Below are 7,576 nucleotides of genomic sequence, written 5' to 3' on the forward strand. Positions count from 1 at the left end.
TCTGCTGCTAGAAGCAGATCAGGACCAGGATTTCAGGATTTCACCCTGACAAGGTCAACTACAGTCTAATGGACTTGCACTTATATAGCGCTTTTAGTCACTCGGACTACTCAAAGCGCCTTACACTGTTTTTGTCAGGTCAGAGGTCTGGGGTCTGGGGTCAGGGTCTCCTTTAAGAGCCATCTACTGTATTGTGAAACTGCTGCTAAAACATCTCTTTTCCTTTTCTCTATCCTTTTCTTTATCTCATTTTTCTTTAGCTGTTTTCCTGCTTTTATTTTGATTTTTACTATTTTCTTTACTTTCATCTTTGTTTGCTTTATTTTCTTCTTCTTTGTGTCACTCTTACCTTTCATTTTCAATTCAGTTAAAAACACAGACTGAGTCACATTAAGTCAAGTGATTGATTGAGTTATTACTGTACATCTTTTACTGACCACACAGTATGGTATGGTTGTAGCATAAGACCACTACATCATATTTTCTGTGCACCAACCATCCAAAATCACAGTTATGTACAGAAGTCTAATAAACATGATGTTTAAGGATGTCTCACAGTCATCTGCTCATCTTCCCTGTGAATCTGTGAATGTTGCAGTCTCAGGTCTCCAGTCACTCTTCCAACAAGGTTTCACTGAATGCCTCAGTTTTGATTTAATAATAAGTAATTGATTTAATCAGTGATCTAACCCTAATGAGTGAAAACAAGCTCTTTGTACATGATAAAACGTTCACGTTCGATCACTGAATAGTCACTGATTCATTTGAGAGAATTCACAGCAACACAGGAATGTTAGAGCAATATTACAGCAACTCCTTGAACTGTCTCCACACACTTGTTGAAAATAAATTAAAATGAAAAACATTAAATTGAATCAAGTGATATTATAATAAAAGATAACATAATGTAAATGATGACGTTCATATCTTGATCCCGCTTTGTTTCTTCTCTCTGACAAAGTATTTGTTGAAGAAGTGGAATAATTCCAAATTTTTTTTTTTTTTTATCATCAGAAATATTGTTGCTATACACTTTCCTTTGATATGCCTCATGTGTGAATTATTTAAGGCATATATTTGAATTATAAATACACTAACTATAAGGACACAGGCCAAACATGCACCATGCCTCTGGCTACATCTCCCCTCATCGCATATCATTTCCATGTAGTCTTTCTCTCCTCTTCCTACGTTCTCCTCCTTTGTGTTTAACCCCCCCTCCCCACGCCCCCATACACACACACACACACACACACACACACACACAAACACACTCTCCCACCACCCCGGCCAGCCGATGTGATCTGAATGGAGGCTGATTCAGGATGTCAGGCCTTGTCTTAATTGTAATAAATTAGCATCGAGCCGGGGAATGGTGCATCACTTCTGACACATCACTAGACAAGGGGCCTGTGCACCACCACTCTTGACCTCTCCCTCTACCATTACGCTTCTCGCACACACACACACACACACACACACACACACACACACACACACACACACACACACACACACACAGCCCTCCAATTCCCCATTTACACCCTCTGCCCCTCCATCATCAGCCAGCCCTGGTCTAGGTGGCTCTGTCACCCGTCATCCTGTGCCTCAGTGAGAGTCATTAGAATTGTCAGAACTCACTGGGAAAGGGAGGACAACAGAGATGTGTGTGTGTGTGTGTGTGTGTGTGTGTGTGTGTGTGTGTGTGTGTGTGTGTGTGTGTGTGTGTGTGGGTGGGTGGGTGTGTGTGTGGGTGGGTGTGTGTGTGTGTGTGCTGAACTGCTGTGAGCTGTGCTGTGTTGATGAAATGTGACGAAATGACTGTCACTCTGCTGGTGAAAGCCACGTGGCTCCCCTCCAAAGTGTTACCCACTGGTTTGTGAACTGCTGTTGTAAAGCCTTTAGCTCGGCCATCTTTAGTCTTTTGCAACCAAAAGACACTTTACTGAGACGAGAAGGTGGAACTGGGGAGGAGTGAGGGGTGGATCTGATCCATGCTCCCAACAACAAGATATGGTCAACACTGTCATGGGTAGTCCGCATCTTAAAGTGATACGCCAACATTTTTTTTCGTGTCTTGCCTCACTCCCAAGTCCATGACAAGCAGATAGACACCAGCCTTTCGACTGTGCGTGCAGTAACAAGGGAGATGGAGCCGTATCGCCCGTAATTAGCTTAGCTCAAACGCTGTTAGTGTTAGCCTGCCTCCTACCCGAGCCGAAATCAGCAATCAGAAGCTGATTTCATTTTAGCTCTAAACTCTGTAAATATAGGCTATCACTTTATCAACATTTCAAACATTTTAGGTGAGAAAGTAGCCGTTTAAATGGTAAATGGTAAATGGTCTTGTATTTATATAGCGCTTTACTATACCTGAACGATACCCAAAGCGCTTTACAGTACATCACATTCACCCAGTCACGCACACATTCACACACTGATGGCGGAAGCTGCCATGCAAGGCGCGAACCACGACCCATCAGGAGCAAGGTGGGTAAGGTGTCTTGCCCAAGGACACTTAGATCAGCAGTGTGTCGTTAATTTGTCTAAATACCAGCTGTTTACAATTTTGTTCAGACGTATTAGGCGCTACTCAAGCTAGCCGTTGTGACCAACGCACTTCCGGTTACTTTCACAAAAATAAAACACCCTTTGCCCTTTACATACAGAAGTGCTTTTACTTTGAAATAGGAAGCTACCCTACCATAGCTAGCTTCAATCAAAATAAACCGTCTTTGCTTGAACCCTCCGTTTTGACCGATCTCGTCCCGTTACCGGCATTTGACCGCTCAAGATGCCTTACCGGAGAGTTTTGTCAGCTCTGAGATGAAGATCGGTCCGTTTAGAGTTGCTGAAGAGTTTCTCTGATGACTTTAGGTGGAGGCAGGCTAACATTACCTATACACTTCCAGCGTTTGAGCTAATTACGGGTGATACGGGCTCTCCCTTGTTACTGCACGCACAGTCGAAAGGATGGTGTCTATCTGCTTGTCATGGACTCGGGAGTGCAGCAAGACACACAAAAAAATGTTGGCGTATCCCTTTAAAGCAGAAGTAAGTGGTCCGGTCGTTTTCGCTAATGCTGCGTTCCAGGCAGGCTTTTGAAATCGTAAATTACAGCTTCAAGTCACAACTTACGACTTTGTAGCGTTCCAGGCAACCCACTTGTGTTTTTCCGACCTGTTTTACCGGTGAAAGTCACTATAACGGCCACTCGTAACTTCTGACCGGTGAACTCCTACCAGATCGAACTGGTACCACTTCACGGTCGGAAAAATACGAGTTTCCTTGAACGCACCATAACAGTCCTCGTCCCTACGTCGCCACATTCACGGCGTCCCTTGGCTGCACACACAGCCCTGCATGCCGTTCTCTCTCCTCATTGGATAAAAACTGTAGGATACGATAAATGTTTTCTCCTCGACTCAGAGCAGAGCAGAGTGACTGACAGACCCGTGTTTCAGTCCAAACACTCTATGTAAGTGATTGCTGTCGGAAGATATAACTATTTAAGACTTATATTAACACAAATATATCACTTACTTCTGCTTTAAGTTATGATTTTGTGTTTCGCAAGTAATTTTTCTCATTTCCTGTTACTCTCCTCTCCTTTCAGATTCCACTGCCTATCCTCAGGTGCCCTCATGCACTCCTGATTCTCTGCCCGGGCCCTGATTTGTTTCACCTTTGTTCTATCATCCCCACCTCCCCTGTGTATATTCTGTGTGCTGCAGTCTCCTGTGCCAGTTCATCCCTCTACCCCTGTGTCAACCTTTTCCAGTCTTTCCCTCGGTTTTTTGATCCGTGCTCTGCCTCCTGGACCCTGTCCATGCCTTTTCCTTGTCGGATTTGGTTGCTGTATCCATGACTGATTGCCAAATTATTGCCAGTAAAGACTTTTACATCACCACTGTCCGAGTTGTTGTGCTCGAGTGCCCTCCACTGTGTACCAGCCTTATCAAATGTTAAGATTGCCACTTATGACGGCTGGAATAACAAAGGGCAATCACTTAATATTGTGATTAATCATACATACATAGAGTGGCTTAGTGATTTTGTAACTGTGAAGTTAAATATTTATTGTGATGTGTTATTTCTTAATGAGTTAGGGTTTGATGTTTAATTATAATTTAATACTTGAATTGTTGCATGTGTTTTTTTGTACTTAATCAACCTACGAGGGATTGCAGATGAAGATTGTGCAGCAATGGTGACAGGTTCTAGCAATGGTTGCAGAACGCAAGGAGAAGGAACTGGTCACCAGGACACTTTACACTACAATATATGAGGAGGACATCGTCCAATACTGCTCTTCCTCACAGGGACTGGTCACCTTAGGGTTGAAGGGGAACTCTTGCCTATATTGGCATCATTCATCATTACTGGATGAAAAGGAATCATTAGAAGGATCCATAACATTAGTCATTTTTAATGCATAGACTCTGCAACACAACAAAAGTTGCTCTGTCTTTAATGTCCATGCGTTAAGCTCACCCTTCAGCTGTGAGCTCAGTTCCATTCAATCCTGCTTATTTAACAACATGGAGACTGCAATATTACACGTCTAGACGCAATACACAGCATGGTTTTGCAGTTAAATGCAATAAATCTGTTCACCTGTCTGTGAAAAGACAGAACAACAGGCGATACACTTTCTGTAGGCTGCAGTGAAATGATTAATAGCCACAGAGGATTGATTATCAGAAAGATTAATGGTGTGTGCAGGCTGCATTAGCTCACAGATTTAAGTAAGCTTTGATTCATGGTTTATGGAAATGATGAAAGCTCAATAATTACTGCCTTAAACCCAGTGAGATGAATGCACATGTAGCACTGATGAAGGTCCAGCTAAATTTGAGACTGGCAGGACAAGAACTGCTGCTCAGAGGGACCAGGGAGGACAGTCCAGGAGAGCAGTAGGGATGGGAATCGAGAGCCTGTTCCAACTCGTTTGATCCATCAACAACACGAAATACAACAAAGGAGTTTAAGTGATCATAGTGACCGTGGACAGAAGCATCCAGAGTGTGGCTTATTTCATACAATGACACTATTAGCTATGTCTGTAGCACTTTGAGATATAATTTTGTACACTGTAATAATTACGAATCATCTGATTCAATCGTCCCACCATAATCATCATAACTTTACATGGCTGTGGCATGAATTGTAATATTCTGCTTCTTCAGACTTTCCTTTCGTTAAGAACTCCCTGAAGAAAAAAACAAAGAACAAAACCAAAATATTGCCACAGCTTTTATTATTATTATTATGAATCTAAACTTTGAACTTGTATCCTTTTGTTTATTCACTTTCTCATGTGATTTCACTAACTGGAATGGAAATATATATATATCATTATTATATGCGCAAGGATACAACAAAATTGTTTAAACATGGTATGCAAGTGTGCATTAAATTATGAGCCATAAATCTATGGAGAGACCATGAGGCAGTCATGGGGGTTGAGGAGTCAAACCGTGTGCACAAGTTATTATTTTGTGTGATTACATTGTCCTGTGTGTGACCAATGAGACCAATCTGTGTGTGTGTTCTTCTTTAATAATTAGTGTTCCATGTGTTGAGGAATACACTAGCTCCAGAGACCTCTCAAGTCCTCATTGTGTGTGTATTTATGTGTGTGTGTGTATGTGTGTGTGTCCTCGTCCCCCAGTCTGGGAGTCAGTATTAATGAACCCAAATTTCATTTCTGATGAGCAATTATTTGACTGTTCATTTGGCTAAGATTTATGATGAGGCCCTATATCTGTAGCCTGCAGCACTGCTCTAGTCTTTAATAATGGGAAATGAACACATTAATCACCCTGTAGCAGTCAGCCACAGAAAGCACAACGGCACCATCCAATCTGCATCACCGGATGAGAGAGAATATGCACAAGCCTTATCTGGGCAAAATTACCTGTCCAGTTGAATTTGAGTTAACATCCCAAAACGTGGAGTTACACACACGGAAATGCATTCCCACATTTATGGTCCTGTAGGCTACTCATTAGAGGTTTGGACAGACCATGTCTGGTCAGGTAATAAGTGGAGGTCACCACAACAAACCCACAGGATTTGCCCAGGGTGGAGCAGCCCAGTCATAGAGCTCCTATCAGCAGCCACACCTGATGCTGGGCCACAACTCTGAGGTGTGAACAAAAGATCACAGGCACTCTCACCTATCAGCAACTATAGAAACACACACAACCCATGGATAATAGTAACTTCAAATCACATCAAGTGGCAGCATAATGGATCCGACTCCATACACATGACTTTCTGCCTCCTCTGAAGTATAATAGACCACATTCTTTGATGACTCCCACTCTCCGAGCTCATATACCAGTGTATTTTAAAACAATGCAGCTACCAGGAACACCACCACTTCTATACAGTCCACATCATTACATAATCACTATCTGACACTGAAGTATCACTCTAACTCTGAAATGAAACCTGGACAAACGATAATATTCTGTCACCACAACTGAACCTGATGATATGTTAAAAAAGACCGTTTTAAGATCAGCCAGGTTGCATCTTTATAAGAGAGTTCTTATATTTAAAGTCAAAATCCTAGGATTAAAGACAAAATTGTTAAAAAGAAAACAAAAAGAGAAGAACATGTGGTCCTCACTGTCTTTTGTACATCTTAAAAGCAACCTGTTAAAGTCTGGCTCAGGTCTTAGATCAATCCTATGCAGAACTGTAGTCACAAAAAATAAAGACTAAGAGTATTCCTCATGTCATACTGTTTGAATGAGGAATACCTAAGGTCACCCTAACCCTGTGCATAACATCCAGTGCTGCCATTATAGTGTCCAGTGTGTGTCCTTGCCTTGCGTGTGGATACCACCAGGAACAGTGCACACTGTACAGATACGGATGTTAATTTAGTGATTGTAACATGGTTGTAACATTTTTGACACTTCTGTCTGTATCTTCAAAGTTCTTCAAAGCTATAGTGTGTTCAAAATGTGATACTAACTAGTTACATGTGTCTGTTATTAAATGTTATCTGTGTAACACCTGTGTATGTCTCAAGTATGTTAGTTACTGTCCTAACCATAACCATTTTGTCATTCTCTTTCAAGACCTCAACATACTGAAATTGAAAGAAAACATGCTATTGAGATTCTGGTTGGAGTAGGTTCACATTTTTCATTGTTGTAACAACTAACCCAGACTCTTGTAGCCATGTAGGCTACTTGTCATGGTCTGTGTCCCTGTGTGTGTCTTGGTGTCTGTTTCTTTGTGTAGTTGAGTTGTTTCCTGTTTTATTTTGAAGTTCCTGTCTTGTCTTCCTGTGTTCTCCTGCCTGTTTGATTACCTAATGTGTTTCACCTGTCCTGATTGCACCACCTGTGTCTTCCCTTGTGTATTTAGCCAAACGGAGAGGGTGAAACGTCCGTTTATGAAAATAGCCGGGCACGTGTAAATGTAGTCTCAGTGTCTCCCTTGTCAGATCGTCTGTGTTTCTCCCCTGCGTGCTGCGTTGCCTCCCGTGTTCCATGTCTGCCCATCCTGCGTCTTTTTGTGTCTTCTTGTGAGTTTGGTATATTTCAAGTCACTT

This window comes from Trachurus japonicus, chromosome 24 (genome assembly GCF_045865225.1).
Source record: "Trachurus japonicus isolate A0001 chromosome 24, Traja_1.0".
Taxonomy (NCBI): domain Eukaryota; kingdom Metazoa; phylum Chordata; class Actinopteri; order Carangiformes; family Carangidae; genus Trachurus; species Trachurus japonicus.